Genomic DNA, 23,469 nt, shown 5'->3' on the forward strand with positions numbered 1-23,469 from the left:
ATTCATCAGCCAGCTGTATGCTACTACCTCCCGCTCACGGTATTTGATCTCACCAATTTTGTTCGTAGCCATACTGAGTGTGCAGTCTCTTTTGCTCCGTAGAGCTGGTTGGCCATAGGTGAGTAGAGATTTTGAGATCTCCGCCCGCCTCTTATCTCAAAGTCTCTACTTACCTACGGCCAACCAGCAAAATGGAGCAAAAGAGACTGCACACTCAGGATGGCTTTGTGTATGAGCGGCACTACTACTGGGTGCAATATGTGTATAAGCAGCACTACGACGTGTGGGGTAATGTGAATAAGGTTGTGCTACTGTGTGGCGTAATTTGAAATGGGGGTACTATTATGTGTCCATGCCCCTTCTTTGTGAGACCACTCCCCTTTTTTGACGCACGCTGTCCCTTTGTAAAACATGGGAGGTCGCAAGTTTATAGTTTGCAGGGATGCGCCGAACACCCTAGCACCGGCCCTGGGGGGGCTATTTCATAGACCTGTTTTTTGTAACTATTGGTCTGCTCTGTAATGATCATACTTCATCTAAATTTATTTTACAGTTATGATCAACTTTTTGGTCCCAATTGTATTGTGACACTGTTACTATGGTGATTGTATTCACAAATTTCTGGCTCAGTTTGATTATATCATCTCCCGCTACCGCCAGACAGGTGCGTGGTCCCGATTCCCAGAGTTGGCATTCAGCACATTGGTTAATGTTCACTATAAAGCAGGGGTCAGGGAACTTTTTTACCTTTTACCCCAAAATATATTTAAATATGCTGACGTTACCCCCTTGATTTACAGGCACTTTCAGCATAACAGACTCTTGATCCAGTGGTCCCTAGTCTAACCCACACACTCCGGCCTATCACTTGGGCAGCTATTCCGCCATCAAGAGCAAGGTGACTCTGCCCTGGAAACCCTTATATCAGGAAATCCCAGGTACTGCTAATCACACACCTGGGATTCTGCTACTGCTTCCAAAACCTGGTCTGGATCCTCCACATTACTTTTGCATGAAAACATGCTGTCTCTGCCACACTATATACTGGTTATCACTGTTTATATGGCATTTCTGTATAAGTAGTTGTCCAAGATATTGGGGCTTATGTAGCTGAGTGTGACCATCAGTTGAATGACTCCACAGTCTATTTATGCCTAAATAAGGATCCTATCAAGGACTTTAAGAATGAGTTGGATACTTATTTAAGGGAATCCAGTGGTTTAGGTATTATATCACAAGAAGTGTGTACTGCCCTCATGGTAGACTTCCCAGTAGCACCTCTTTTTTGCACCTTGCCCAAGGTGCATAAGACCTTGGTGTCTTGTATAGTTGCCACAAAGGCAAGACCACAAGGACAGGTAAGTAGATATATCACATGTGTAGTGGTACAGGTTAATCTATACCTAATGCTGTACTTTTTGCCAGTATGAGGATGACAAAAAGACAAACAAGTGACCAACGTGTTGCAAGTTGCACAGCCTAGGCATCTAAAACATCCTTGTTTTTGTCGCAGGAAATGTGTTTCTTGACTTCTAGTAATGCTAGTGACATCCAATTTGATTACATGGTCCCCTATGTTTCTACTTCATTTGAAACTAGGGAGGAGTCAAGTCCCTGCTAAATCTGTAAGAGCCTAACTGAAGCAGTCGTATATAAATTAGCCCCGGGCAATATTTTCCCCTACTTAATCTTGGTCTTAGTACCCAAAGTTTGGGTAGTCTGGTTAGTTTCAAAACCTTAGATTTAGCAGCTTCCAGCTCTCTAATGGGATATCCCCGTTGGGCAAATTTAAGGACCATGTCATCAAGGGCCAACAAGGTCTCCCCAGGGTCAGATGTGATTTGCCGTACCCAAAGGAATGGCGAATATGGTAATCCCCGGCGTAAAGGTGATGGATGAAAGCTATGATAAATTCAACAATGTGTTCTTGTCAGTGGGCTTGACATAGAGAGATGTAGAAAGGACATCATTCTTAAATCTAATCATTACATCCAAGAAATTAATAGTTAGTTCATCAATTGTGAAAGTGAACTTAACAACCTGTTCTGTGGCATTATGTTGATCCCAGAGATTGGTAAGTTCCTCACGAGGGCCCTGCCAAAACAGTATCAGGTCATCTATGTACCGTTTGTAGTACCACAGGCGAGCTGAGACTGTAGGATTGAAGTAAAACATACTTTTCTCAACTTGATACATATAGGCATTGGCGTACGATGGGGCCGCGGCCGACCCCATCGCACACCCCGCGACTTGTAGGTAAAAATGGCCATTGAACATAGAGTAATTCCTATTGAGAACCATGTGCAGCCTGGGGTCCTTTCTCCACTTTGATGTGATGACTTTGTCTTGAAAAAGATTGTGATGATAATTGAAATGTCGACCTGACTTGTGAATTTCTACTATAAGTAAATGACCTGTTAAGCTGTTTTAAACAATTGGTGAGTGCCCTACTTTCTTCTGTGCATATTGATGGACTTACCTCCTTGGAATGGAGCACCACCTGGATGTGACTTTCTATAACCATTGAGTGTGGATATACTATACGTATATATGTGCCACTATATATATCATGCACACATACATTGCACATACATATATAAATAACATTGCATGTTTTTGTGCATTATACAGTAAATGCAAGTTGCAACTCATTTTTTTTATTAGCAACAGCTGTCAATAGAAACCTTTCAGGTCAAGGTTTGTTATGACAACTTGCCACAGACATAAACACTTATTTATGGGTTGTTTTTTTTTTCAAACATCACATTAAACCCACCCATGTACTTTGCATAGGATATAATTTTATTTAATTGCACATCAACTGCATAGCGGGAAGTAAAATCTTTCAGGAGAAGTATGCAGAACATTATACACTAGTGAAAATCAAATCTGTCCTGCAAGTGGGATGCAGTTAAAGTACCGGCTGTCAGGATCCCAGCGTACAGGATACTGATGCCGGAAACCCGACAGCCGGTAAAATACCACTGGACAGAATCTCCACCTCTGCCGGGTATTCCCACTTGGTTGGTGGGTCGACACCACCAACAGAGTGGGAATATAACCCAGTGTGGTAAGCGCAGCAAACCCACGAGGGGACTCGATGCCTCGCTGACGAGATTCCGCTGTCGGTATACTGACAGCCATCATCCCATCTGTCGGTAAAACATACCGATTCCCTGCAAGTGTGTGTCCTACAGTGTAATATTGATATTCCCTGCAATAAAAGTTTGTTCCACCAGATGGCACTTTATGGGAATTGTACTATCCATATCAGTTGAATGAAAAGTATAGAACAAGCAAACTTTTTATGTGAATCAATTTACTATGTACTATGGGGGTCATTCCGAGTTGATAGCTCGCTAGCAACTTTTTGCTGTGCTGCGATCAGATAGTCGCCGCCTATGGGGAAGTGTATTTTCGCTTTGCAAGTGTGCGAACACTTTTGCAGCCAACGGCACAAAAAAGTTTGTTGCAGTTTCTGAGCAGCTCTGTACTTACTCAGCCGCTGCGATCACTTCAGACTTTTTGGTCCCGGAATTGACATCAGACACCCGCCCTGCAAATGCTTGGACATGCCTGCGTTTTTCCAAACACTCCCAGAAAACGGTCAGTTGACACCCATAAATGCCCTCTTTCTGTCAATCACCTTGCGATTGGCTGCGCTAATGGATTCTTCGTTAAATCCATCGCCTAGCACCGATCCTCTTTGTACCCGTACGACGTGTCTGCGCATTGCGGTGCATACGCATGTGCAGTTTTGCTGAGTTTTAACCTGATCGCAGTGCTGCAAAAAGTTGCTAGCAAGGGATCAACTTGGAATGACCCCCTATGTACATGATTCAAATAAATTCAAATTAAAGCGTACCCAGGGGTGTAGCGAGGGTGGCTCCAGTGGAGCGCAAGCTCCGGGTGTCAAAAAAGTTAGAGGGTGCGCTGCCGCCCACCACCCCCCATTCCTGTGGGCCACTGTACTGGCAGCCACAGTGCAGAAGGAGGGGAAGCAGAGGGGCACACACTAACTCTGAGACTAGGGAATATATTTTCAAAGATTCGTGTTTTTGCCGTTTTTAAGGGTGTTTGATCTCGAATGGTATCGGGTGCATTTTACTGCAACTTTTTGAATCCTGATATGGTCATTCACTAAGCTGCCGACTTTTCCAAATTCGTATTTTCCGATGTCGATGTGATTCGTAATGTCAGGCAGTGTTTTACGGGAGTGATGAGTAAAATACTGCCTGACAAAACACAAGGAAGATGCGCACTGAAGATACAATGTAGCGCATAGGCGCTCCATTGTATCCAATGTTGGGAACTTTGAGGTCAGCGGTTGACTGCGAGTAACCTCAACCGCTGACCGCAAAGGTCCCACCATTGGATACAATGGAGCGCCTATGCGCTACATTGTATCTTCAGTGCGCAGCCTCAATCACACTACAGGAGCGCACAGCCAATCAGGAGAGTGCCATGACGTGGCGCTCCCTGATTGGCTGAAGGGACCCTCTTTGATAGGAGTCAGGGGGGTCCCAGCAGTCGGGGAAAGGGGTCCTATGTGTAAACATGGGATCCCTTTCAGTGCGTGGTTCGGCTTTTTCGGTTTGTTTTTTTTGCCAAGTACGTGGATTACAAAGAGGACAGAAGCTACCCTGGATTATGTGAGTATAATTTTTTTCTCAGGTACCCCGTGGAGTCTACATGGAGAAGTGGACCGAGCCTCGTGTGAACATAGGTAAGTATGTATGTATGTATGTAGGTGTGCATGTATGTAATAAAGTTTTACTGTCACGGTGTGTGTGTCCTGTTTTTGTTGAGTATTTTTATTGTATTAGTACTACAGGTACCAGCGAACCCGTTTCCCCCCAGCATGCTGGTACTTGTGGTTCTCCAAGAACCAGCTTGCGGGGGAGGCTTGCTGGGACTTGTAGTACTGCTACAAAAAACAATATTCTATTTTTTTCACAACGCTATCAGCCCCCCATCCACCGCCCTTGGATGGGGAGGACAGCCTCGGGCTTCACCCCTGGCCCTTGGGTGGCTGGAGGGGGGGGACCCCTTGAATTAAGGTGTTCCCACTCCTCCAGGGTACCCCGGCCAGGGGTGACTAGTTAGTGATTTAATGCCAGGGCCGCAGGGACCAAGATAAAAGTGTCCCCCGGCTGTGGCATTATCTCTCTGACTAGTGGAGCCTGGTGCTGGTTCCAAAAATACGGGGGATCCCTACGCTTTTTGTCCCCCGTATTTTTGGCACCAGGACCAGGCGCAGAGCCCGGTGCTGGTTGATCAAATATGGGGGAAAACCTGTCATTTTTCCCCCCATATTTTTTCAACCAGAACCGGCTCAAAGAGCCCGAGGCTGGTTATGCATAGGAGGGGGGACCCCACGCAAATTTTTCCCCCAGTTTTTACAGTAAACAGACCCTTTCCCATAGATAACCATGCACAGATCTCACTGATCCGTGCATGGTTATCCAAACTCGACTGGAAAATGCAGGTCTATTTTTTTGCTCATTTTTTTAACGATTCGCAAAAAAATACACCCGCACTTGAGCACTCAGAGACTAACACCCAAATACGAATGAATAGTGAATACCCGTGTTGTATGAAATAACAGCCGCGTTTGACCGATGGTCTATTCATTCGTATCTCTGAACTTTGCCAATCAAACCATTACGAATAGCCCAAACACTGCCGAGATTTGTGCTTAGTGAATTCCCGTGTTGGGACTTAGAGAAAAACACACAAATCGGACAAACTCGGATTTTTTTAAATATTGGCCTAGGTAGGGAACAGGGCAGGCCAGAGGCGATAACGGGAGAGACTGACAGCTCTGGCCACCCTCTTTATAGTGCTGTGAGGCAGTAATACTAACCATTAAACCATCCGTACTGCCATGCCCCTATATTGTTGTTGTAAGCCTTCACTGAGCCTATTTTAAACATGGGGGGCACCCAAAGGAAACTTTTGCCCTGAGCTCCACAAGGTCTGGAACCGGCCCTGTCACCAATTTAGGATTTTCAAATATTGTTTTTTTCAAATGTAACATGCCACCACATGTTGGCTAGGCCCCCAAGTCTGTACAGGGGAAAGGGGCGCCAAAACATGCCCTTGCTCCGGTCACCATGGCGCCTAGCTACACCCCTGAGCGTACCCCCATACCACCCTAGCGAAACCACCCCAGAGCCCCAAACAAATAAAGGATAGCAAGAAGAGTTTAGGTAAGTGAAAGTAGCTGCAGAGTGTTAGAGAGAGGACAGCAGTGAAGTATCAGAATGTTAAAGGCTTAAAAAGGTGAGGTCAGCCAACCACGAGGAGAAAGGGTAGGTGGGTTGATAGCCAGATGGTAGTGCCTGTGTACACGGTGTGGTAAATTAGCTGATCTCTCGGCAATGTCAGCGCAGTGCTTGTTTCGGTTTCCTTCCAGCAGGTCACATGGGCGGCGGGACAGCACCACTTTAACTCATTGGATGGGTGCCAGGTGGGTTCATTAAATCATGCCTTCCAGTGCTGTGCAGCGATATTAATAAAAAAAATGACAGTTAAAAAAAAAACTACTCCCAAAAATGGCAACATGTCAGCCCAGAAGATAGAAGGTAATGAGAGGGGTTGGCACTTGGAGAGAGACAGGGCAGGATGGTGACACTGGAGGGAGACGGGGTGGGATGGCTGCGCTGAAGAGAGACAGGGCAGAATGGTGGTGCTGGAGCGATGCAAGGTAGGATGGTGGCACTGGAGGGAGACAGGGCAGGATGGTGGCACTGGAGAGAGACAGGGCAGGATGGTGGCACTGGAAGGAGACAGGGCAGGATGGTGGCACTGGAGGGAAACAGGGCAGGATGGTGGCACTGGAGAGAGATAGGGCAGAAAGGTGGTTCTGGAGCAATGCAAGGTGGGATAGTGGCACTGGAGGGAGACAGGGCAGGATGGTGGCACTGGAGAGAGGCAGGGCAGGATGGTGGCACTTTAAGGAGACAGGGCAGGATGGTGGCACTGGAGGGAAACAGGGCAGGATGGTGGCACTGGAGAGAGATAGGGCAGAATGGTGGTGCTGGAGCAATGCAAGGTAGGATAGTGGCTCTGGATGGAGACAGGGCAGGAGGGTGGCACTGGAGGGAGACAGGGCAGGATGGTGGCACTGGAAGGCGACAGGTTGGATGGTGGCACTGGAGGGAAACAGGGCAGGATGGTGGTGCTGGACGGATGCAGGGAGGCAACCCCAAAAAATTGCAGGGGGGACGGCGTTGGAGACATGCAGGGGGATGGCACTGGTGAAATACAGAGAGGGATGGGGCTGCAGAGACAGGGGGCAAAATGCTGGAAATATCCACAGGAGGTGACATAGGGAGCATGAGTCTGGCTGAACCTTTGTTGTATGATGACATTAGATATTTTACTACGCTTTGTCCACTGAAAGGTGTGACAGTCTAATAAAAGTATGTAGCTACTGATATTTAATTTTAAGTGGCCAAACATTTGAGTCTCAGTTGATGGCAGAAATGTATAAAATCTAAACTTTATTTCACACTATCAAAATCCATAAAGTATCCGGGGGCCTAGGCGACACCCAGAACCCCGGCCATCTAGTTTAAATTTATAAAACAGCAATTCTACTTATTAACATCAATAACTCAGCTGCTCAAAATATAAGTGGGATGTTCATTTGCTATAACATTTGGCACGACAACTAGGTGGACACCATGGGTGAGATGTAATAGCGTCCGTGATCCCCGGAGGCGCGGGATATCAGCCGATCTTGGACTTTTTTTTAAATGGTCAATCACTTCAAAAGCATGGTTTTGCCTTGTATAACAGCAGACGTGTGGGGCCACATCCCCACTCCCCCACCAGGCCACACTCCGCAACCACACTCTCCCAATCACAGTGGCCCCTGTCATTTTGTTCTGGATCGGCCCCTGAAGGTAGCAATAATTACTTGATTAAATCTGAGTCTGCAAAATTGTTTCATATTTACTGTATCAGCCCTGTGAGAAATATTAAATCAGCAATGTAGTCCCTAAAATATATAATATAGTTTTATATGTTAATATATTTTATACAGAGCTAACTTTGCTGTTGATTTAACATAAAATACGAATCTCTAGTGAACATGCCCAGAAGAAAATGCATATACCTACATATACTGTATATGTATATATGACAGCGTCTCGTTATATGTGGAGAAGTGGGTCAGAGGATCAGAGTGTGAGTAACTTTGAACAGAGGCAGACTTATTTTTTAAATATTTTATTTGCAAATGAAGAGCGTGGGACAATTGACAACTGGCAGCAAATGTTGGTCTGAGTAGTGGTAGTGTGGTGAGGGAGGGGCTGTTTTGGTGGTCTCGAGGCATCTGGACTGGCCCCGAAATCAGGGCCGGTGCTAGGGTGTTCGGCGCCCCCCTGCAAACTATACATTTGCGCTCTCCCATATTCAACAAAGGGTCAGCGCGCGCCTTTTGTGCGCGCTGGGAAAAGGGGTGTGGTTTCACAAGTAAGGGGCATTGCCACACAATAGTAACCCCATTTAAAATTACGCCACACAGTAGCACAATCTTATTCATCTTATACGTAATGCCCCCCAGTAGTAGTAGCATCCTTATACATAATGCACCCACAGTAGTAGTAGCGTCCTTATACGTAGTGCACCCCCCAGTAATAGTAGCGTCCTTATACGTAATTCCCCCCTAGTATAGTAGCGTTCCTATACGTAATGCCCCCCCAGTAGTAGTAGCGTCCTTATACGTAATGCCCACAAGTAGTAGTAGCGTCCTTATACGTAATGCCCACCCAAGTAATAGTAGCGTCCTTATATGTAATGCCCACCAGTAGTAGTGTCCTTATACGTAATGCCTCCTCCCCCAGTAGTAGTAGCGTCCTTATACGTAATGCCCCCTCCCACAGTAGTAGCAACCTTATACGTAATGCCCCCCAGTAGTAGCGTCCTTATACGTAGTGCACCCCCCAGTAGTAGTAGCATCCTTATACGTAATTCCCCCCAGTATAGTAGCGTCCTTATACGTAGTGCACCCCCCAGTAGTAGTAGCATCCTTATACATAATGCCCCCCCCAGGAGTAGTAGCATCCTTATACGTAATGCCCCCCCAGTAGTAGTAGCGTCCTTATACGTAGTGCACCCCCCAGTAGTAGTAGTATCCTTATACGTAATACCCCCCAGTAGTAGTAGCTTCTTTATACATAATGCCCCCCCAGTAGTAGCATCCTTATACATAATGCCCCCCCAGTAGTAGTAGCATCCTTATACATAATGCCCCCCCAGTAGTAATAGCATCCTTATACATAATGCCCCCCCCCAGTAGCAGTAGCATACGTAATGCCCCCCCAGTAGTAGTAGCGTCCTTATACATAATGCCCCCCCAGTAGTAGTAGCATCCTTATACGTAATGCCCCCCAGTAGTAGTAGCGTCCTTATACGTAGTGCCCCCCTCCCCCAGTAGTAGTAGCATTCTTATACATAATGCCCCCCAGTAGTAGTAGCATCCTTATACGTAATGCCCCCCCCCCAGTAGTAGTAGCATCCCTATACGTAATGCCCCCCCAGTAGTAGTAGCATCCATATACGTAATGCCCCCCCAGTAGTAGTAGCATCCTTATACGTAATGCCCCCCTCCCCAGTAGTAGTAGCGTCCTTATACGTAATGCCCCCCTCCCCCAGTAGTAGTAGCATCCTTATACGTAATGCCCCCCAGTAGTAGTAGCATCCTTATACGTAATGCCCCCCAGTAATAGTAGCATCCTTATACGTAATGTCCCCCCAGTAGTAGTAGCATCCTTATACGTAATGCCACCCCCAGTAGTAGTAGCGTCCTTATACGTAATGCCCCCCCCCCAGTAGAAGTAGCATCCTTATACGTAATACCCCCCAGTAGTGGTAGCGTCCTTACACATAATGTCCCCCTCCCCCAGTAGTAGTAGCGTCCTTATACATAATGCCCCCCCAGTAGTAGTAGCATCCTTATACATAATGCCCCCCAGTAGTAGTAGCATCCTTATACGTAATGCCCCCCCAGTAGTAGTAGCGTCCTTATACGTAGTGCACCCCCCAGTAGTAGTAGCATCCTTATAAGTAATACCCCCTAGTAGTAGTAGCTTCTTTATACATAATGACCCCCCCAGTAGTAGCATCCTTATACGTAATGCCCGACAGTAGTAGTAGCATCCTTATACATAATGCCCCCCCCAGTAGTAGTAGCAGCATCCTTATACGTAATGCCCCCCCAGTAGTAGTAGCGTCCTTATACGTAAAGCCCCCCTCCCCCAGTAGTATAGCGTCCTTATACATAATGCCCCCCCAGTAGTAGTAGCATCCTTATACATAATGCCCCCCCAGTAGTAGTAGCATCCTTATACGTAATGCCCCCCCCCCCAGTAGTAGTAGCGTCCTTATAAGTAGTGCCCCCCTCCCCCAGTAGTAGTAGCATTCTTATACATAATGCCCCCCCAGTAGTAGTAGGAACCTTATACGTAATGCCCCCCTCCCCCAGCAGTAGTAGCGTCCTTATACGTAATGCCCCCAGTAGTAGCGTCCTTATACATAATGCCCCCCCCAGTAGTAGTAGCATCCTTATACGTAATGCCTCCCTCCCCCAGCAGTAGTAGCGTCCTTATACGTAATGCCCCCAGTAGTAGCGTCCTTATACATAATGCCCCCCCAGTAGTAGTAGCATCCTTATATATAAAGCCCCCCTAGTAGTAGTAGCGTCCTTATACGTAATGTCCCCCAGTAGTAGTAGCATCCTTATACGTAATGCCCCCCTCCCCCAGTAGTAGTACCGTCCTTATATGTAATACCTCCTCCCCCACTAGTAGCATCCTTATATGTAATGCCCCCTCCCCCAGTAGTTGTAGCGTCCTTATACGTAATGCCCCCCAGTAGTAGTAGCGTCCTTATACGTAATGCCCCCCCCCAGTAGGAGTAGCATCTTTATACGTAATGCCCCTCTCCCCCAGTAGTAGTAGCGTCCTTATACGTATTGCCCCCTCCCCCAGTAGAAGCATCCTTATACGTAATGCCCACCCAGTAGTAGTAGCGTCCTTATACGTAATGCCCCCTCCCCCAGTAGTAGCGTCCTTATATGTAATGCCCCCTCCCCCAGTATTAGCGTCCTTATACGTAATGCCCCCCTCCCCAGTAGTAGTAGCATCCTTATACGTAATGCCACCCCCAGTAGTAGTAGCGTCCTTACACGTAATGCCCCCCCCAGTAGCAGTAGCATCCTTATACGTAATACCCCCCAGTAATAGTAGTGTATATGTAATGCCCCCCAGTAGTAGCATCCTTATACGTAATGCCCCCTCCCCCAGTAGTAGTAGCGTCCTTATACGTAATGCCTCCCCCAGTAGTAGTAACGTATATGTAATCCCCCCCAGTAGTAGCATCCTTATACGTAATGCCCCCACAGTAGTAGTAGCGTCCTTATACGTAATGCCCCCCCAGTAGTAGCGTTCTTATATGTACTGCCCCCTCCCCCAGTAGTAGTAGCGTCCTTATACGTAATGCCTCCCCCAGTAGTAGTAACGTATATGTAATCCCCCCCAGTAGTAGCATCCTTATACGTAATGCCCCCCCAGTCGTAGTAGCACCCATATACGTAATGCCTCCCAGTAGTAGTAGCAGCATCCTTATACATAATGCCCCCCCAGTAGTAGTAGCTTTCTTATACATAATGCCCCCCCCCAGTAGTAGTAGCGTCCTTATACGTAATGCCCCCTAAGTAGTAGTAGCGTCCTTATACGTAATGCCCCCCCCCCCCCCCAGTAGTAGTAGCGTCCTTATACGTAGTGTCCCCTCCCCCAGTAGTAGTAGCATTCTTATACATAATGCCCCCCAGTAGTAGTAGCATCCTTATACGTAATGCCACCCCAGTAGTAGTAGCATCCTTATACGTAATGCCCCCCAGGAGTAGTAGCATCCTTATACGTATTGCCCCCCTCCCCAGTAGTAGTAGCGTCCTTATACGTAATGCCCCCCCTCCCCCAGTAGTAGTAGCATCCTTATACGTAATGCCCCCCAGTAGTAGTAGCATCCTTATACGTAATGCCCCCCAGTAGTAGTAACATCCTTATACGTAATGTCCCCCCCAGTAGTAGTAGCATCCTTATACGTAATGCCCCCCCAGTAGTAGTAGCGTCCTTATACGTAATGCACCTCCCAAATAGCAGTAGCATGCTTATACGTAATACCCACCCCAGTAGTAGTAGCATCCTTATACGTAATGCCCCCCCCAGTAGTAGTAGCATCCTTATACGTAATGCCCCCCCAGGAGTAGTAGCATCCTTATACGTAATGCCCCCCTCCCCAGTAGTAGTAGCGTCCTTATACGTAATGCCCCCCCCAGTAGTAGTAGCAGCATCCTTATACGTAATGCCCCCAGTAGTAGTAGCGTCCTTATAAGTAGTGCCCCCCTCCCCCAGTAGTAGTAGCATTCTTATACATAATGCCCCCCCCAATAGTAGTAGCGTCCTTGTACGTAATGCCCCCCCCCCCCAGTAGCAGTAGCATCCTTATACGTAATACCCCCCCAGTAGTGGTAGCGTCCTTACACATAATGTCCCCCTCCCCCAGTAGTAGTAGCGTCCTTATACATAATGCCCCCCCAGTAGTAGTAGCATCCTTATACATAATGCCCCCCAGTAGTAGTAGCATCCTTATACGTAATGCCCCCCCAGTAGTAGTAGCGTCCTTATACGTAGTGCACCCCCCAGTAGTAGTAGCATCCTTATACGTAATACCCCCCAGTAGTAGTGGCTTCTTTATACATAATGACCCCCCCAGTAGTAGCATCCTTATACGTAATGCCCGACAGTAGTAGTAGCATCCTTATACATAATGCCCCCCCAGTAGTAGTAGCGTCCTTATACGTAATGCCCCCCTCCCCCAGTAGTATAGCGTCCTTATACATATTGCCCCCCCAGTAGTGGTAGCATCCTTATACATAATGCCCCCCCAGTAGTAGTAGCATCCTTATACGTAATGCCCCCCCCCCAGTAGTAGTAGCGTCCTTATAAGTAGTGCCCCCCTCCCCCAGTAGTAGTAGCATTCTTATACATAATGCCCCCCCAGTAGTAGTAGCATCCTTATACGTAATGCCCCCCTCCCCCAGCAGTAGTAGCGTCCTTATACGTAATGCCCCCAGTAGTAGCGTCCTTATACATAATGCCCCCCCAGTAGTAGTAACATCCTTATACGTAATGCCCCCCTCCCCCAGCAGTAGTAGCGTCCTTATACGTAATGCCCCCAGTAGTAGCGTCCTTATACATAATGCCCCCCCAGTAGTAGTAGCATCCTTATATATAAAGCCCCCCCAGTAGTAGTAGCGTCCTTATACGTAATGTCCCCCAGCAGTAGTAGCATCCTTATACGTAATGTCCCCCCAGTAGTAGTAGCATCCTTATACGTAATGCCCCCCTCCCCCAGTAGTAGTACCGTCCTTATACGTAATACCTCCTCCCCCACTAGTAGCATCCTTATATGTAATGCCCCCTCCCCCAGTAGTAGTAGCGTCCTTATACGTAATGCCCCCCCAGTAGTAGTAGCGTCCTTATACGTAATCCCCCCCCCAGTAGTAGTAGCATCTTTATACGTAATGCCCCCCTCCACCAGTAGTAGTAGCGTCCTTATACGTAATGCCCCCCCCCCAGTAGTAGTATCGTCCTTATACGTAATGCTTCCTCCCCCTGTAGTAGCGTCCTTATATGTAATGCCCCCTCCCCCAGTATTAGCGTCCTTATACGTTATGCCCCCCTCCCCCAGTAGTAGTAGTGTCCTTATACGTAATGCCCCCCAGTAATAGTAGTGTATATGTAATGCCCCCCCAGTAGTAGCATCCTTATACGTAAAGCCCCCTCCCCCAGTAGTAGTAGCGTCCTTATACGTAATGCCCCCACCCCCAGTAGTAGTAGCGTCCTTATACGTAATGCCTCCCCCAGTGGTAGTAACGTATATGTAATTCCCCCGCAGTAGTAGCGTCCTTATACGTAATGCCCCCACAGTAGTAGTAGCGTCCTTATACGTAATGCCCCCCCAGTAGTAGCGTTCTTATACGTACTGCCCCCTCCCCAGAAGTAGTAGCGTCCTTATACGTAGTGCTCCCCCAGTAGCAGAAGCGTCCTTATACGTAATTCCCCCCTAGTATAGTAGCGTCCTTATACGTAATACTCCCCCAGTAGTAGTAGCTTCTTTATACATAATGCCCCCCCAGTCATAGTAGCATCCTTATACATAATGCCCCCCCAGTAGTAGTAGCTTCCTTATACATAATGCCCCCCCAGTAGCAGTAGCGTCCTTATACGTAATGCCCCCCAAGTAGTAGTAGCGTCCTTATACGTAATGCCCCCCCAGTAGTAGTAGCGTCCTTATACGTAGTGTCCCCTCCCCCAGTAGTAGTAGCATTCTTATACACAATGCCCCCCAGTAGTAGTAGCATCCTTATACGTAATACCCCCCCAGTAGTAGTAGCATCCTTATACGTAATGCCCCCCCCCCAGTAGTAGTAGCATCCTTATACGTAATGCCCCCCTGCCCCAGCAGTAGTAGCGTCCTTATACGTAATGTCCCCCAGCAGTAGTAGCGTCCTTATACGTAATGTCCCCCCCAGTAGAAGTAGCATCATTATACGTAATGCCCCCCTCCCTCAGTAGTAGTACCGTCCTTATACGTAATACCTCCTCCCCCACTAGTAGCGTCCTTAAATGTAATGCCCCCTCCCCCAGTAGTAGTAGCGTCCTTATACGTAATGCCCCCCCAGTAGTAGTAGCGTCCTTATACGTAATGCCCCCCCAGTAGTAGTAGCATCTTTATACGTAATGCCCCCCTCCCCCAGTAGTAGTAGCGTCCTTATACGTAATGCCCCCTCCCCCAGTAGAAGCGTCCTTATACGTAATGCCCCCCCAGTAGTAAGAGCGTCCTTATGCGTAATGCCCCCTCCCCCAGTAGTAGCGTCCTTATATGTAATGCCCCCTCCCCCAGTATTAGGGTCCTTATACGTAATGCCCCCCACCCCCAGTAGTAGTAGTGTCCTTATACGTAATGCCCCCCAGTAATAGTAGTGTATATGTAATGCCCACCCTGTAGTAGCATCTTTATACGTGATGCCCCCTCCCCCAGTAGTAGCGTCCTTATATGTAATGCCCCCTCCCCCAGTATTAGGGTCCTTATACGTATTGCCCCCCACCCCCAATAGTAGTAGTGTCCTTATACGTAATGCCCCCCAGTAATAGTAGTGTATATGTAATGCCCCCCCAGTAGTAGCATCTTTATACGTAATGCCCCCTCCCCCAGTAGTAGTAGCGTCCTTATACGTAATGCCCCCACCCCCAGTAGTAGTAGCGTCCTTATACGTAATGCCTCCCCCAGTAGTAGTAATGTATATGTTATGCCCCCCCAGTAGTAGCGTCCTTATACGTAATGCCCCCACAGTAGTAGTAGCGTCCTTATACGTAATGCCCCCCCAGTAGTAGCGTTCTTATACGTACTGCCCCCTCCCCAGAAGTAGTAGCGTCCTTATATGTAGTGCTCCCCCAGTAGCAGAAGCGTCCTTATACGTAATTCCCCCCTAGTATAGTAGCGTCCTTATACGTAATACCCCCCCAGTAGTAGTAGCTTCTTTATACATAATACCCCCCAGTCGTAGTAGCATCCTTATACATAATGCCCCCCCAGTAGTAGTAGCAGCATCCTTATACATAATGCCCCCCCAGTAGTAGTAGCTTCCTTATACATAATGCCCCCCCAGTAGTAGTAGCGTCCTTATACGTAATGCCCCCCAAGTAGTAGTAGCGTCCTTATACGTAATGCCACCCCCAGTAGTAGTAGCGTCCTTATACGTAATGCTCCCCCAGTAGTAGTAGCATCCTTATACATAATGCCCCCCAGTAGTATTAGCGTCCTTATACGTAATGCCCCCCAGCAGTAGTAGCGTCCTTATACGTAATGTCCCCCCCAGTAGTAGTAGCATCCTTATACGTAATGCCCCCCTCCCCCAGTTGTAGTAGCGTCCTTATACGTAATGCCCCCTCCCCCAGTAGTAGTAGCAGCAGCATCCTAATACGTAGTGCACCCCCAGTAGCAGAAGCATCCTTATAAGTAATTCCCCCCTAGTATAGTAGCGTCCTTATACGTAATACTCCCCCAGTAGTAGTAGCGTTCTTATACGTAATGCCCCCAAGTAGTAGTAGCGTCCTTATACGTAATGCCCCCCCAGAAATTGTAGCATCCTTATACGTAATGCCCACCAGTAGTAGTGTCCTTATACGTAATGCCCCCCCAGTAGTAGTGTCCTTATATGTAATGTCCCCCCAGTAGTAGTGTCCTTATACATAATGCCCCCTCCCCCAGTAGTAGACTCCTTATACATAATGCCCCCTCCCCCAGTAGTAGCGTCCTTATACGTGGTGCTCCCCCAGTAGCAGAAGCGTCCTTAGACGTATTCCCCTCTAGTATAGTAGCGTCCTTATACGTAATACCCCCCAGTAGTAGTAGCTTCTTTATACATAATGCCCCCCCAGTAGTAGTAGCATCCTTATACATAATGCCCCCCAGAAGTAGTAGCAGCATCCTTATACATAATGCCCCCCCAGTAGTAGTAGCTTCCTTATACATAATGCCCCTCCAGTAGTAGTAGCGTCCTTATACGTAATGCCCCCCCAGTAGTAGTAGCATCCTTATACGTAATGCCCCCTCCCCCAGTAGTAGTAGCGTCCTTATACGTAATGTCCCCCCCAGTAGTAGTAGCGTCCTTATACGTAATACCTCCTCCCCCACTAGTAGCGTCCTTATATGTAATGCCCCCTCCCCCAGTAGTAGTAGAGTCCTTATACGTAATGCCCCCCCAGTAGTAATAGCGTCCTTATACGTAATGCCCCCTCCCCCAGTAGAAGCATCCTTATACGTAATGCCCCCCCAGTAATAATAGCGTCCTTATACGTAATGCCCCCTCCCCCAGTAGTAGCGTTCTTATATGTAATGCCCCCTCCCCCAGTATTAGCGTCCTTATACGTAATGCCCCCTTCCCCCAGTAGTAGTAGTGTCCTTATACGTAATGCCCCCCAGTAATAGTAGTGTATATGTAATGCCCCCCCAGTAGTAGCATCCTTATATGTAATGCCCCCTCCCCCAGTAGTAGTAGCGTCCTTATACGTAATGCCCCCACCCCCAGTAGTAGTAGCATCCTTATACGTAATGCCTCCCCCAGTACTAGTAACGTATATGTAATGCGCCCCCAGTAGTAGCGTCCTTATACGTAATGCCCCCCCAGTAGTAGTAGCGTCCTTATACGTAATTCCCCCCCAGTAGTAGCGTTCTTATACATACTGCCCCCTCCCCAGTAGTAGTAGTGTCCTTATACGTAGTGCTCCCCCAGTAGCAGAAGCGTCCTTATAGGTAATTCCCCCCTAGTACAGTAGCGTCCTTATATGTAATGCCCCCTCCCCCAGTATTAGCGTCCTTATACGTAATGCCCCCCTCTCCCAGTAGTAGTAGTGTCCTTATACGTAATGCCCCCCAGTAATAGTAGTGTATATGTAATGCCCCCCCCCAGTAGTAGCATCCTTATACGTAATGCCCCATCCCCCAGTAGTAGTAGCGTCCTTATACGTAATTCCCCCCCAGTAGTAGCGTTCTTATACGTACTGTCCCCTCCCCAGTAGTAGTAGCGTCCTTATACGTAGTGCTCCCCCAGTAGCAGAAGCGTCCTTATACGTAATTCCCACCTAGTATAGTAGCGTCCTTATACGTAATACCCCCCCAGTAGTAGTAGCTTCTTTATACATAATGCCCCCCCAGTCGTAGTAGCATCCCTATACATAATGCCCCCCCAGTAGTAGTAGCAGCAGCATCCTTATACATAATGCCCCCCCAGTAGTAGTAGCTTCCTTATACATAATGCCCCCCCAGTAGCAGTAGCGTCCTTATACGTAATGCCCCCAAGTAGTAGTAGCGTCCTTATACGTAATGCCCCCCCAGTAGTAGTAGCGTCCTTATACGTAGTGTCCCCTCCCCCAGTAGTAGTAGCATTCTTATACATAATGCCCCCCAGTAGTAGTAGCATCCTTATACGTAATACCCCCCCAGTAGTAGTAGCATCCTTATACGTAATGCCCCCCCCCAGTAGTAGTAGCATCCTTATACGTAATGCCCCCCTGCCCCAGCAGTAGTAGCGTCCTTATACGTAATGCCCCCAGTAGTAGCGTCCTTATACATAATGCCCCCCTAGTAGTAGTAGCATCCTTATACGTAATGCCCCCCTCCCCCAGTAGTAGTAGTGTCCTTATACGTAATGCCCCCCAGTAATAGTAGTGTATATGTAATGCCCCCCCAGTAGTAGCATCCTTATATGTAATGCCCCCTCCCCCAGTAGTAGTAGCGTCCTTATACGTAATGCCCCCACCCCCAGTAGTAGTAGCGTCCTTATACGTAATGCCTCCCCCAGTACTAGTAACGTATATGTAATGCGCCCCCAGTAGTAGCGTCCTTATACGTAATGCCCCCCAGTAGTAGTAGCGTCCTTATACGTAATTCCCCCCCAGTAGTAGCGTTCTTATACGTACTGCCCCCTCCCCAGTAGTAGTAGTGTCCTTATACGTAGTGCTCCCCCAGTAGCAGAAGCGTCCTTATAGGTAATTCCCCCCTTGTACAGTAGCGTCCTTATATGTAATGCCCCCTCCCCCAGTATTAGCGTCCTTATACGTAATGCCCCCCTCTCCCAGTAGTAGTAGTGTCCTTATACGTAATGCCCCCCAGTAATAGTAGTGTATATGTAATGCCCCCCCCCCAGTAGTAGCATCCTTATACGTAATGCCCCATCCCCCAGTAGTAGTAGCGTCCTTATACGTAATTCCCCCCCAGTAGTAGCGTTCTTATACGTACTGCCCCCTCCCCAGTAGTAGTAGCGTCCTTATACGTAGTGCTCCCCCAGTAGCAGAAGCGTCCTTATACGTAATTCCCACCTAGTATAGTAGCGTCCTTATACGTAATACCCCCCCAGTAGTAGTAGCTTCTTTATACATAATGCCCCCCCAGTCGTAGTAGCATCCCTATACATAATGCCCCCCCAGTAGTAGTAGCAGCATCCTTATACATAATGCCCCCCCAGTAGTAGTAGCTTCCTTATACATAATGCCCCCCCAGTAGCAGTAGCGTCCTTATACGTAATGCCCCCCAAGTAGTAGTAGCGTCCTTATACGTAATGCCCCCCCAGTAGTAGTAGCGTCCTTATACGTAGTGTCCCCTCCCCCAGTAGTAGTAGCATTCTTATACATAATGCCCCCCAGTAGTAGTAGCATCCTTATACGTAATACCCCCCCAGTAGTAGTAGCATCCTTATACGTAATGCCCCCCCCCCCAGTAGTAGTAGCATCCTTATACGTAATGCCCCCCTGCCCCAGCAGTAGTAGCGTCCTTATACGTAATGCCCCCAGTAGTAGCGTCCTTATACATAATGCCCCCCTAGTAGTAGTAGCATCCTTATACGTAATGCCCCCCACCCCCAGTAGTAGTAGTGTCCTTATACGTAATGCCCCCCAGTAATAGTAGTGTATATGTAATGCCCCCCCAGTAGTAGCATCCTTATACGTAATGCCCCCTCCCCCAGTAGTAGTAGCGTCCTTATACGTAATGCCCCCACCCCCAGTAGTAGTAGCGTCCTTATACGTAATGCCTCCCCCAGTAGTAGTAACGTATATGTTATGCCCCCCCAGTAGTAGCGTCCTTATACGTAATGCCCCCACAGTAGTAGTAGCGTCCTTATACGTAATGCCCCCCCAGTAGTAGCGTTCTTATACGTACTGCCCCCTCCCCAGAAGTAGTAGCGTCCTTATATGTAGTGCTCCCCCAGTAGCAGAAGCGTCCTTATACGTAATTCCCCCCTAGTATAGTAGCGTCCTTATACGTAATACCCCCCCAGTAGTAGTAGCTTCTTTATACATAATACCCCCCAGTCGCAGTAGCATCCTTATACATAATGCCCCCCAGTAGTAGTAGCAGCATCCTTATACATAATGCCCCCCCAGTAGTAGTAGCTTCCTTATACATAATGCCCCCCCAGTAGTAGTAGCGTCCTTATACGTAATGCCCCCCAAGTAGTAGTAGCGTCCTTATATGTAATGCCACCCCTAGTAGTAGTAGCGTCCTTATACGTAATGCTCCCCCAGTAGTAGTAGCATCCTTATACATAATGCCCCCCCAGTAGTAGTAGCGTCCTTATACGTAATGCCCCCCAGCAGTAGTAGCGTCCTTATACGTAATGTCCCCCCCAGTAGTAGTAGCATCCTTATACGTAATACCCCCCTCCCCCAGTTGTAGTAGCAGCAGCATCCTAATACGTAGTGCACCCCCAGTAGCAGAAGCATCCTTATAAGTAATTCCCCCCTAGTATAGTAGCATCCTTATACGTAATGCTCCCCCAGTAGTAGTAGCGTTCTTATACGTAATGCCCCCAAGTAGTAGTAGCGTCCTTATACGTAATGCCCCCCCAGAAATAGTAGCATCCTTATACGTAATGCCCACCAGTAGTAGTGTCCTTATACGTAATGCCCCCCCAGTAGTAGTGTCCTTATATGTAATGTCCCCCCAGTAGTAGTGTCCTTATACATAATGCCCCCTCCCCCAGTAGTAGACTCCTTATACATAATGCCCCCTCCCCCAGTAGTAGCGTCCTTATACGTGGTGCTCCCCCAGTAGCAGAAGCGTCCTTAGACGTAGTCCCCCCTAGTATAGTAGCGTCCTTATACGTAATACCCCCCAGTAGTAGTAGCTTCTTTATACATAATGCCCCCCCAGTAGTAGTAGCATCCTTATACATAATGCCCCCCAGAAGTAGTAGCAGCATCCTTATACATAATGCCCCCCCAGTAGTAGTAGCTTCCTTACACATAATGCCCCTCCAGTAGTAGTAGCGTCCTTATACGTAATGCCCCCCCAGTAGTAGTAGCATCCTTATACGTAATGCCCCCTCCTCCAGTAGTAGTAGCGTCCTTATACGTAATGTCCCCCCCAGTAGTAGTAGCGTCCTTATACGTAATACCTCCTCCCCCACTAGTAGCGTCCTTATATGTAATGCCCCCTCCCCCAGTAGTAGTAGAGTCCTTATACGTAATGCCCCCCCAGTAGTAATAGCGTCCTTATACGTAATGCCCCCTCCCCCAGTAGAAGCATCCTTATACGTAATGCCCCCCCAGTAATAATAGCGTCCTTATACGTAATGCCCCCTCCCCCAGTAGTAGCGTTCTTATATGTAATGCCCCCTCCCCCAGTATTAGCGTCCTTATACGTAATGCCCCCCTCCCCCAGTAGTAGTAGTGTCCTTATACGTAATGCCCCCCAGTAATAGTAGTGTATATGTAATGCCCCCCCAGTAGTAGCATCCTTATATGTAATGCCCCCTCCCCCAGTAGTAGTAGCGTCCTTATACGTAATGCCCCCACCCCCAGTAGTAGTAGCGTCCTTATACGTAATGCCTCCCCCAGTACTAGTAACGTATATGTAATGCGCCCCCAGTAGTAGCGTCCTTATACGTAATGCCCCCCCAGTAGTAGTAGCGTCCTTATACGTAATTCCCCCCCAGTAGTAGCGTTCTTATACGTACTGCCCCCTCCCCAGTAGTAGTAGTGTCCTTATACGTAGTGCTCCCCCAGTAGCAGAAGCGTCCTTATAGGTAATTCCCCCCTAGTACAGTAGCGTCCTTATATGTAATGCTCCCTCCCCCAGTATTAGCGTCCTTATACGTAATGCCCCCCTCTCCCAGTAGTAGTAGTGTCCTTATACGTAATGCCCCCCAGTAATAGTAGTGTATATGTAATGCGCCCCCCTAGTAGTAGCATCCTTATACGTAATGCCCCCTCCTCCAGTAGTAGTAGCGACCTTATACGTAATTCCCCCCCAGTAGTAGCGTTCTTATACGTACTGCCCCCTCCCCAGTAGTAGTAGCGTCCTTATACGTAGTGCTCCCCCAGTAGCAGAAGCGTCCTTATACGTAATTTCCACCTAGTATAGTAGCGTCCTTATACGTAATACCCCCCCAGTAGTAGTAGCTTCTTTATACATAATGCCCCCCCAGTCGTAGTAGCATCCTTATACATAATGCCCCCCCAGTAGTAGTAGCAGCATCCTTATACATAATGCCCCCCCAGTAGTAGTAGCTTCCTTATACATAATGCCCCCCAGTAGTAGTAGCGTCCTTATACGTAATGCCCCCCAAATAGTAGTAGCGTCCTTATACGTAATTCCCCCCCAGTAGAAGCATCCTTATACGTAATGCCCCCCCAGTAGTAGTAGCGTCCTTATTCGTAATGCCCCCTCCCCCAGTAGTAGCGTCCTTATACGTAATGCCCCCTCCCCCAGTAGTAGCGTCCTTATACGTAATGCCCCCTCCCCAGTAGTAGTAGTGTCCTTATACGTAATGCCCCCAGTAATAGTAGCGTATATGTAATGCTCCCCCCCAGTAGTAGTGTCCTTATACGTAATGCCCCCTCCCCCGGTAGTAGTAGTGTCCTTATACGTAATGCCCCCAGTAATAGTAGCGTATATGTAATGCCCCCCCAGTAGTAGTGTCCTTATACGTAATGCCCCCTCCCCCAGTAGTAGTAGCGTCCTTATACGTAATGCCCCCTGCCCCAGTAGTAGTAGCGTCCTTATACGTAATGCCCCCCCAGTAGTAGTAACGTATATATGTAATGCCCCCCAGTAGTAGCGTCCTTATACGTAATGCCCCCCCAATAGTAGTAGCGTCCTTATACGTAATGCCCCCCCAGTAGTAGTAGCATCCTTGTACATAATGCCCCCCCCAGTAGTAGTAGCGTCCTTATACTTAATGCCCCCAAGCAGTAGTAGCGTCCTTATACGTAATATCCCCCCCCCCAGTAGTAGTAGCATCCTTATACGTAATGCCCCCCTCCCACAGTTGTAGTAGCAACCTTATACGTAATGCCCCCTTCCCCAATAGTGGTAGCAGCAGCATACTAATACGTAGTGCACCCCCAGTAGTAGAAGCATCCTTATAAGTAATTCCCCCCTAGTATAGTAGTGTCCTTATACGTAATGCCCCCCCAGTAGTAGTAGCGTCCTTATACGTAATGCCCCCAAGTAGTAGTAGCGTTCTTATACGTAATGCCCCCCCAGTAATAGTAGCGTCCTTATACGTAATGCCCGCCAGTAGTAGTGTCCTTATACGTAATGCCACCCCAGTAGTAGTGTCCTTATACATAATGCCCCCTCCCCCAGTAGTAGACTCCTTATAAGTAATGCCCCCTCCCCCAGTAGTAGCGTCCTTATACGTAATGCCCTCCAGTAGTATCGTCCTTATACGTGGTGCTCCCCCAGTAGCAGAAGCGTCCTTAGACGTAATTCCCCCCTAGTATAGTAGCGTCCTTATACGTAATACCCCACCAGTAGTAGTAGCTTCTTTGTACATAATGCCCCCCCAGTAGTAGTAGCATCCTTATACATAATGCCCCCCAGTAGCAG

At 48.0% G+C, this 23,469-nt stretch overlaps 1 protein-coding gene across 1 annotated transcript in view; it reads left to right on the top strand.

The window, feature by feature from the left end:
- The first annotated feature begins 851 nt into the window (after positions 1–851).
- The window catches only part of NMRK1 (nicotinamide riboside kinase 1), a 183,939-nt gene continuing 161,321 nt past the window's right edge, over positions 852–23,469 (top strand). Inside the window, exon 1 of the mRNA XM_063917358.1 lies at positions 852–938. The gene's annotated coding sequence lies outside the window, so the exon portion shown is untranslated. The remainder of the gene's footprint in view (positions 939–23,469) is intronic.

This window comes from Pseudophryne corroboree, chromosome 1 (genome assembly GCF_028390025.1).
Source record: "Pseudophryne corroboree isolate aPseCor3 chromosome 1, aPseCor3.hap2, whole genome shotgun sequence".
Classification (NCBI taxonomy): domain Eukaryota; kingdom Metazoa; phylum Chordata; class Amphibia; order Anura; family Myobatrachidae; genus Pseudophryne; species Pseudophryne corroboree.